Source organism: Anopheles gambiae, chromosome 3, assembly GCF_943734735.2.
Source record: "Anopheles gambiae chromosome 3, idAnoGambNW_F1_1, whole genome shotgun sequence".
Taxonomy (NCBI): Eukaryota; Metazoa; Arthropoda; class Insecta; order Diptera; family Culicidae; genus Anopheles; species Anopheles gambiae.
In genome coordinates this window covers 38,981,668-38,992,822 of record NC_064602.1, presented here as the reverse complement: position 1 = coordinate 38,992,822, position 11,155 = coordinate 38,981,668, and positions in this window count along the sequence as shown.

The window sequence follows — 11,155 nt, the reverse complement described above, 5'->3', positions numbered from 1 at the left end:
CTGACATGAAGTACGCTAAATAACTAATTGAGATAACTTAACAGGCACTTCTATAGCTGACATTTTAAACTAGTTGAGTAAACAGACCGTTTTAATATTTGCTTCTGGACAATGAGAAAATTCAAAGAGAATACTTTTATTGACAGGATTTATGAAATTTACGAATGATTGGATTATGTAGGTTGAAACCAAAGAGTATTTTTAAGTTCCCATTATATTTTTGAAACTTTTTTATTTGTTAAACTTGTTACTTTTTTCGGTTATTCGCCATTAAATGGTAAGATGAGAACAGTTATGTTCATAATGAATATGCCGTCCAGAGCAAAAAGTGTTTTTCTCTTATTAGCTTAACACCATTAGTAAACATTGCACCATCCAAAGAAACTATCAGGATAAATAATGATTGAGATTCCATGGAACGACTAATTTATCACACATTTCATCCTCCCGCTTCTCCACCGATGGTCGCTGGTGAAATCGTAGCAGTGAATAAAGAAATTAACCTTTTTTAAACTCATTTTCACTATCCTCGGACAATGTATTACAAATTAAATAAAACCCTGTAATGTAAACCCCCTAAAAGCATCCGGAAGTAGAATGTTTTGCTTCATTGTAAGCAAAGCGCGTTCATAAGCGTTCCGGTGACAGACGATGGTGCTGTGATTACGATATTGGCCCCCATGTACTCCCTGATTCCATCAACATCCCAGCTTCTCAGGGCATTCAGCAGAAGAGCTTTCTATGCAGTTGATTGATGTGCGTCTGGATTTGGGCACGAAGAATGGCTTACGGCAACACTACATCTGCTGCTAACGGGTCGGAAGATGATTTCTGCAGATGCACTGCGGACTGCAGTTTATTCGGCAGCAATTTTCAATTGCAGCTGCATCTGAACAGCCGTCTCACGAGTGGGAACGCTCCCCCTGGACCTGGAATGCATATTGAAAGAGAAAAAAGGGCAGAAGGCGTAGGTAAGGCTTGGATAATGATCAATGTCTTATTCAATGGTGGAACGTATTATGCTTCATGGGTGCATCAATTATTGACGACGGAGATTGCAGACAAATCACAGCCATCGTTGGCCTTGTGATAACCGTCCATAAGATGATCTTTGTTGATGCCGTGTTCGCTACATACAACAGTTGAGTTACAGCTACTGTACGATGCCAATGGCATTAATAGATCAAGACTTTGCTGGGTATGTAATATTCAAATCACCGATGATTGACCAGTGACAGATGGCCGTTGAGAATGCGATAGATTACACAGTAGATCTCGATATCAAAAGCCAAGCCAATACAGGGTTTCCCACGATTTATTGGTTGGTTCCCATCAATTTTTGGTGGGTTCCCAAATTTTTTTTTGGTGCGTTCCCACGATTTTTTGGCCGTTTCCCATAATGTTTTGATCCAATTGTATTGATATCCAATCGGAAAATACCAATAAATTATGATAACGAACCATAAATCTATGGCATACGATCAAATAATCGGTGGAACGCACCAAAAAATCATGGGAACTGACCAATAAATAGTGAGAAACCCTGTAAAGCCATTTCATCGCATTAGTACATGATTAATAAATACTTCTCGTAAGGCGCTGTTTTGGGTTGGATTATGTATATCAACGGTAGCAATGCTGGATTGGCTGCTCGGAGAGTGTTGAACTACTGTTGCTTTTCTTAGTTATAATTGTGTTCAATATTAATGCAGCTGATGTTAAGAACAGAGCATTTTTGTCATTAATGATGCAGCAAGAAATTTGTTCAATAGAAATCTAATTTGGAAACTTGCAAAAGTTGGGTCGGATGGCTATTACAAAGAAAAACTCTCCGGTTGCTGGGTACTCTAGGCAGTTTAGGAAGCATGTATATCACTTGCGATACTACTTTTAGATAAATGTCAGTTATGTTTCATTATAACATGTTTGATTAACAGTGAGTAAATAGTTTTATAGAAAAAAGCCGCTACAGATTATGTACTTACTTATATCAGTTTTATTCTATTAAGAAAACATTGAAACTGACGAAAAAATAAAATTGATCTACTTTGCAAATTACAAATCTCAAAATCGTTTCATACAATTTCCATTATTCTACTTTTCTTTTTTAAATAAAAATAACTTTAATGTTCTTTTAAACAAATGAGGCTTGTTTGATCATAAAATAACAAATCATCTAATATTTAATCCCTCAATAAATTAAATTATTTTTCCACACAGTTGACATTTTTCCTAAGATTGTACAAATTACTCAAGTTAAACTTTCAGGTAACGCTACTTTTAAGTACCATAATACATTCCAATAGGATTGCATCATACCGAACAAACTAAAGGTTTTAGTCCTTGCGTGAAAATGAACGTGAAGTGTTGGTTATTTTGCAACATTTCATCAAATATATATCCTAATTTGGATTATCGTACATAAAAAAGAAAGGATATCCAATTTAGAGATTTAGTTCGTAAAAAAAATCGAAATAATTAATTAAATACATTTCCTTGTGATTCCTCGCTTACAATTATTTTTTCAGCGGAACAAAGCGGGGAATCACAAGGAAATCCATTTAATTTATCAAATCAATATTTTTTTACAAACTAGATAGTTGGGGAATTGAATGTCCTTTCTTTTGGTGTATGATAAGCCACATCATGATAAAACTTTATTGAAATATTGCAAAATAATCTAAATTTCAAGTAAGATTTCACTTGGGCTCTAAATTGGGCTTAACACGGGCTTAAGCTATTGCACGCTGTTCATGATGCTTCAACGGTAGGCTTGTAAAACAAAAACGGTGCTCGCTGCACGCGCAAAGCATTAGCGTGATGCGTTTTTAGCAAATGCGAATCCTTTAGAACGCTCTTTGCCGAATTTGCAATTTCGTCTTCAATCACTTTTATGCGTCTCGTACACGCATTGGCAACAGCGAATAGCAACCGTGTGCATAAGTGAAGATCATCAGAAAATGTGGTGCGAGTGGTTAGGAAAGCAGCACCGTAATGTTCGCGGGCCCCCAGGATTGCTTTGTGCCACCTTCTTCAACGCAATCGGGCAGCCTCCCAAAGTGCTCTGCGATATGATTGGTGAGATTGTGATGAAAAGCATGATAATGAAAATTTATTGATTTTTAAAGATAAATATTTCACCCTGATGCCTAATGATTGTATGAACCAGAGGTCGGTAGGTTCGGTTTCGAAGGAATGGCTGCTTCTATCGTGCTATAATGCCACGAATCGTACGATGAACGGTAATGTGGTCGCGATGGTTAGAAATACGTCGTATCCGGTAGCATATGATGCCGGTAGGGGTTGGCTAATGAGTAAACCACGTTCGTGGGGTTTCAATGTGAAATAGGGGCCAAACTCGGTCAATGGCAGATGGTGCTATGATATGCATCTCGCTAAAAAGCACACCACAACACCGGATGAGTTTTATCATGAATAGAAACATTATCATTTTATAGCGGCCAATATTGCTCCTGGGAGCCGAGACAGGAGCAGTGTGTTCTAGCTCCCAACTTTTACCAGCAAATCTCGGTCTCATTTAACGTGTATGCTGGAGTGTGCAGGTTGTGAGGAGGCTAGCATTATACGGAACAGGTGAATGCTTGCAGCTATAATGAGGAATCGTAAACGAAAGCAGATATGCCTGGAAGTATTGTACCATTCATTCTGGTTGGATAGTAAGCCAGAACGAGAGGCCTTAAACATGGGTTTTTCAATTCTCTAACATTGCACCAGATATTGTATAGAAATGTGTGTGTAGGCACGGTTGTCTGAAACAAAACAAGATATAAATAACGTCCATGGATTGGACGAAGTAATGAGGGATCAACATAAAGAGAAGCAGAGAGCGAGAGAGAGAGAGAGAGAGAGAGAAAGACGGATACTGGGTAATTGAACAAGCCAAATGTTAATCTATTATGTGCATGTTTGATACTTAACCCAATACTCACGGGCCGGATGTGTATGTTGCCGGATCAGTTTAAGCGATGACTGCAGCGTAAACTAGCAAGAAACGCACTCGCAACGCTTTTCCTTGCTGCTGTTCCATTCAGAAACGCAACTTTTCGAGTGTGAACAACCGTTAGTACAATTAGCCGGTTTTGGTGCGGTTGAACCGGCCAAAGTTTGATATCCCATCCCTCCCGGTGGTCTGCTCTTCCCTTTTTCGTAGTGCACTGCATGGTGGTATTCGATTTTACCGGATGCCGGATTTGTTTTCCAATGTACAGGATAGTTAGTTAGTGTATGCTAGCGTGTGCTAGTGATTTTCAGCGTGAGAACATCCAAGGGTGCGACCAAGCGTGCTTTCTCCCATTGTTTGAGGTGATTGTTGGTTTATTAATGGTATTTGTTTCTGTGAAGTGTATGCTTGTTCTGAGAAATCGATAATAGCTACGTGTTGTTTGTATACCTTTGTAGTTGGTATGTTGCATTCTGTGTTTTGTGAACATCAATGAGATGACCTAGGTGCGAACAATCAATAACGTGGCGAACAGTGCCATGAACAGTGGCAGTAATCCAGTAGGTATTAGTGAAACAAATTTGGTAACAATAGTGGTTGATGTGTTTTGAACGATACAGCTGGTTTTCCTAAAAACAAATTTAAGTATTGAACGTTACATGCATGCACACACTCAAAACCGTGAAATGAGAAAAGAGGGTAGAATTAGATTTACGTTTAATGCTTCATCAATTTTAAATTCCTTTCATGTTGCCAACATTTTAAATATTAAAGTAGCATATGAAAAAGCGATGTACAATATCTCATTTTAATTTTTAATATATGTTATGATTAATGCCTTGATCAAAAATGTGTGTACAAACACAAATCTGCACAGACAAAGAGAAATTTCAGCACGATATGTTGTAGTGTAAAAATTTATATACAATGACAAGCCTTGATAAATATGCCTTTTATTGGATTTTAGTAGCGATTTTTGTTACTTCATTACATCGAATGTACTAACAAGGGCTGCCCGGTGGTATAAATGATAAATATGTTGGCTTCTGTGAGATTGGGCCGAACCGATTCTAACCAAAACAGTAGCCTGTCTTCTTAGGCTGAGAAATGATTTTCTTTCTGCGTGGAGCTTATGAATGTACAAGCATAAATAAACTGGTAGGTTGCTACCAAAAACAAAAACAAAAAAGTTACTAAATAGCGCTTGTTGTTTCCCGCAACTAGAATAGTGCTCGTTCAAATGTTTTGATTAAAACAATGCGCAGTTTCTTATAACGTCGTGACTTGTATATTGCTCGTGATGTTACAAAAAAAATCCGTACTTGTTCGAAAGAGACTTATGTTCTCCGCGGCAATCCCTTTTATACTTTTCTACTTTCTCCCGAAGACACTCTCTCTCTCTCTCTCTCTCTCTCTCTCTCTCTCTCTCTCTCTCTCTCTCTCTCTCTCTCTCTCTCTCTCTCTCTCTCTCTCTCTTTCTCGTCTTAATCCCGAAGAAAGGTCGTTTCCCTTCATTCCCTTCTCTTTACCTACGGGGCTCCCTCTCGTGGACGGTACATCATAGCCTATACGGTATCTTGTTTGTTTACATTTTGTTGGACCGTTGTACTGTCACAACAGCGCTTTTTCCGCAAAAACATGTTAAAACTCAATATTTAAAGGTAATATTTCGCTACCGAACAAGATTCATGGAGTATACGCAACTACACGCTTATGATTTTCTTTTGAGTATGTGATGCCACGAGACAAATTCTCCAACAAAGACTATTGCTGCTGAAATGTTATTGGGGCCCTTTCCGTTTTAGGCCGCGGGGCCATGGGGATTCTCAGCGCTCATTTTCTCAAGCACTCATGAGTGGTTTTGAGAAATCCTCGTTCTCAGCGTTTGTCGAATCGGAACAAAATCGGTTTTGAGAATCTTTTGACGATGCAGCGGACGAAAGAAAGTTGACGATGCAGCGATCGGCTAACTGAAATATGGAGAATTGTGCTATTTGTTTATCGGAAATCACTTTGGAAAATGTATTCAATGTTTATAATTGAAAACGTTAAAAAAAATGCGATTAAAAACTATTTTTCTATTTAAAGCTCTAAATAAAGCTTGAGTGTCTATATTAGTTTCTCAGAGTGAGAAAAACTGACGACGGCCACGGGCTTGAGTCTGAGAACATGTTTTGAGTGCTTGAGAAACTTAAATGAGTGCTTGAGAACGTTTTCTCAGCTTGAGAAAGCCCCGTGGCCCCGCGGCCTTAAGTTCGCAGGCTGAAATTTCAGCCTGTCAGCTGTTTGCATTGTATAGCAGTTTTCGACCAGCTATCTAAGTGGGTATAATATATAGGTGGGCTTATCTCAAGGTGTATGAATTTAGAAGGCTGATTTTTATCGCTTCTGCTTCTGAATGAGGATTTAAAGAGTATTTTGTGTATTCGTCAAGCCTCCAGAAAGCTTGTTTGAGAAAAAGTTTTCACCCGTTCTGGCAAAAAGTGATACTTAAATTTGGTTATAAAAACATGCTATGAGACCACCTGGACTACATACACTTTGGTCCTAGATTCCACCACGAGATTTCTTTAATGCACCTTGGGGTAAACAACACGGTGTTTTCGAGCAGGTACTCGAATCTAATTCTAGCTTTGAGGCTAGATTAATTTAGACTGAAATTTTCAGGCTAGTTTTGTCTGTGGTTTCATATGGAGTGTTTACATGATTTCAGCCTCGAACTGTCAAATTCCATACAAAAAACTGACTAGAATCGTGAAGGGCCCCATTATTGGTTTAAGTAAACTCACTGCACTATAAAATTTATTCAAAATCGTAGGGAAAAAATTTGAATGTATAAAATGGGAAATTATGATTTTGCATTAAAATGGGAATCTCTGACCATTAGCCGGAAACAATTACCTTAGCGTTTTATATAAAACAATAATCGTGTCCAAAGAAAATTCGTTTAAAACACGATTTCATGTCACCGTTGTACAGTTGACATTTCAAGATGGAAAAATGTAATAAGGTACAGAGACAACATACTAGCAAGCAAACCATCTGTTCGCCGAGGCTTGGCTGCTTGAAGGGACAAAGTCGTACGGAACACGTTTGTAAATGACCTGCAACAAATGGCTTTCGTTTTACTGTTACTCGAGACCTGCCGGTCGTCCGACACCGTTAACACCGACAGTGCTGAGAGCTCGCGAATAGATGAACCAGTGAACAACGGACAACCTATACAACACTTCTCTGAATTCAATTGCTTGAATAATATAAACAAACTGCAAATCCACAATAACCCATTTGTTTGTCTGTGTGTGTTGAAACCGCTAAGGATATTTTGTCGTTTCTACTGCAATCTGTACTGGCTTGGATGCATTTAGGAATTAAGGTTGCATCTTCCATCCACAATAAGGCTCCCATCGGTATTTAACATTGTCGCCAATACCAAGACATTGGGCCTCATCGCGAACGAAAGTCGATAACGGAGTGGATAATTTAGTCGATCGGTTAGCAAAATTCCAATGTTATCCAATTGCGTTTTCTCAATCAGAATCTTCGCTAACCGATCTGTTTGGCAGTGGAGTGGAATGGTGTTTGCCGCCATAGCAACGTGGTTAAAAAGTCGAGCAGTGGGATATGCAGTTGAAAACTTCATATAAAAAAAACCATTTCAGTCGGTTAGCCATATCTACTGCTCCACCCCAGTTGATATAACAGTGGAAAACTAAATAATATTAAAACCCATGTTTAACAGCTTGCAAAAAAGGATGTTTTATCGCTGTTTGAGTTATTTGAGATGTTTTATCACTCGAATTAGCTTAAATATTCTTTTTTAGAAAATTTAAATTTACCTGTTTTTTATAAACAATCAAAACACATAAATTTAGGTTTATAACAGGTATCTAGTTTTTATAGTTCAAGCTAAGAAAGAAGAAACCAACACAAGAAATCCTTTTCTGCTAATCCTTCTCTTTTATCCAACCTTATGTTATGGTTTATTATGTTTTGTTATGGCTTTATGGCATGTTAGATTCGGTTCCGACACGTACATACAACGAGATTGAGAAGACCAGTAGGATCACTTGGTACAAGAAAGTGTAAGCAACTCATATCCGTTGGAGCAGCGAGTTCCGGTCAGAATCGTTTGCGTTGCCTTGTACCTATCGAAGGTGTTGTGCTTACTTGTTCCTTCTGGACTATCCCCAAAAACTCGGGGTTACTTATGGATGGATACAGCCCGAGAATGCTCGGATTGACTCACACATCGCTCAGTTTCATGCCTCGTGACAAACGCGTCACCCAATGAACTTTTTTGTTCATCCATTTAAACGAATATGCACACTTGAATAGCTTCTCTTCTGAATCACATACATTACAATTTTAACGTAGTTATTTTATTTTTATCAAATCTGACGCAATCATCATCGTACGTGTGGAAGCACACTCATTGTCGTATCAAGCTCGCCAGGTTTCAGTGGACAGGCCATGTTAAACGCACGAACGACCCAGGTGTTGTGCGAAAGGTGGTGGGGAGTGGATTTCATCACTTGGTTTTGAAACAAATACACTTTATTTTGTTTTTTTTGGGGAGTGGGGGATGCTGTTTGGGATCCCTCATATATGGGCCCCTTGTAGTCTTTGAGTCCCTTCGTCCGTGGAGCCTCTATCGTTCACGGAGGCCCGGGATGAGACTACTGTACACACCATATATGTTGGACTTGATATCCACGGGACCTCCCGCGGCCACTCAGTCCGCTTACCGTTAAATCCGCCATTGCGGAGGGGGCGTAGTAGGTTTAAAGTTAAGTGGCCAGATGACTTGGAGGCGTCTGTCATTAAGGCCAGGATAATGGACTGGCGAGGGCGAGAGACCGTGAGCGGCTTCGGACACTGCTTATTGCACGGAATAATTGTACCGCGTTGTTTCAATATATTTTTGCACGAGAGCGTAAAACACGGACGTTCACGGATCCAACGTTCGCGGTGGCTGGAGTTGATGGACGCACATGGTACATGGCACAGGACAAGCGTCAGCGAAGGCGACAAGTTCAGAAAGGATTCAAACCTCGTCCTTCAGTTCATACGATTTTGTTTCAACTAGACTTGTTCAACCAACAACCCGTTTTACACTTTACCCGGATTGTTTGAATAGGCCTACCGTCAGTACTGTCTAAGGCCACTTCTGGTGTGGATTCTTCACTAGACGGTCCGTAAATAAGCCAAATTTACTATTTTATTCATTCCGCAAAACAACACCTCTAAATGTAAACAAAAGTGTGATTGACAGATAGGCAAAACCAATGGCTACTCGAATCGGAAAGAGTAATCCACAAGTAGAGAAATTATCCACCGGTGGAGAAAATTATCCACCGGTGGAAAACAAATTCCACCGGTGGATTCGAGCATATTTACCGATCGGATAAATTTTATCGACTATCGTTCGCGATGAGGCCCATTATATGTATACTGTATAACCCACCCGGTACTGATCTCTTACCCATTCCATACTCAAGATTGAGAACCGTGGTCACCGTAATACACGTAACGTTACCATTTTTGAAACTGAAACTTACTGAAAGAAGCAGGTTCGTCTGAAATATCCCGCGGTTTTCTCTAAACACACATCAGGGAGTATCAAAGTCACTACAACGCTTTTACCGAGTTTTAGGGCCAGAACGGTATGTGGTACGTCCATCGTTTGCTGACTGTCTCTTACGACTTGTGTGGACGGTTAGATATAGAATCGTTCTTTCTGCCAGCACTCCACTGCCAATGCCCACAAGCGGTTAGCCCATTTCCCGGGTGTGCACTAATGGTTATTTTTTGCACTTGCTTTATGTGGGGAACTTGAAATGCAATGGTATACAGCAGCCCGTTCCGGTACAGGACAGTTAGGCCCACAAATATAGTACTAAAGCGCCACCGGATGTTTGAGCTTAGGGAACTTATTGTTTAATTATTGGCTTAGGGAAGGGAGTGTCAGTGATCAGACGATCTGGGACTGTAGTTTTACGAGGCAAAATATTGTTCTCAAACTTTCCTGGTCTCAATACACAGCAGCGAATGTGCACCTGGAATATGGCCATCTACTAACAGGTGATTTCTGTTCCCATGAAGAATAGACGAACAAGTTTAGCGTGATGGTAACCCTAATGGGTTGTAGAGGATTCAGGACGGCATTGAATTTATTATGCAGTACAGCATTTATGTAAAAAAGGAAAAACGCTAGTGGTAGGGAGAGAGAAATAACGGTAGCGAGATCAGGAGAATGAGAGCGAACTAGGAAAGAGTTGCGAGAGAGAGAGAACGCGCAGCGTTAAAATCGGGAGCGCGGGTTAAGCGAGGAGAGTTGTAGGGGAAGGTAGGTAAAGACGGACACTGCGGGTAAGATGGACACTTCTCATAAATGCATGAAAAAGGTAATTTTCGTGTAATTCAACAATGTAGAATCTAAACTGAAGGTAAAACAACACATTTGAGAACATTTTTCGTGTATTATAAGCGAAATTGGTTAAATTCATGAACAAAATAAATTTTCAATCGTGCGCACCTTTGTGGATCTAATTTGATTATTGCGGGTCCTGAACTCTGCATCTTGCATTGTTTATAGTTTCGGAAGTTTTATTACATGAACGATTTGTCATGATGGTAAAGTAAAAAACTGGCGAAAGAACGAGAATGAAAGCAATACAAAATCTTGTTTTCTGATGGTTTAAATATCCTGACACCATAGCGGGAAAGACGGACACTTTGTCATAGGGAAAGATGGACACCGAATTTGTAGAAAAAATTTATTTCTTATACCAATTGGTGATAAAAATAGTTCTTCAAACACCTTAAATAAGGGTATTTTGAAGATATAAACCATTACGCAACTAGAAAAAGTAATAAATAAGCGAGAAATGAAACACCGGTCAAAATAGCAGTCATGCGTTATGATATTACTCGCTCGACGCTGATGAGGTTCTTCACGAAATCCAATATTATGTCATGACTTGGACAACTTTAATAAAAAAAAGATAAAGTGCAGATATCAAATCGTTCAGGAATAGATGAGAGATTCTATGGGTTTACAGATATCAAAAAGTTCAATCTTCAATGTAAGAAATGGCTGGACCTATTAACAAGTCCCTCAAATATGCTGTGGTCGCGTGGACTTTTCGCGGAATAATTTTTTATAGCGAAGTTTTAAATTGTTGTTCTGTA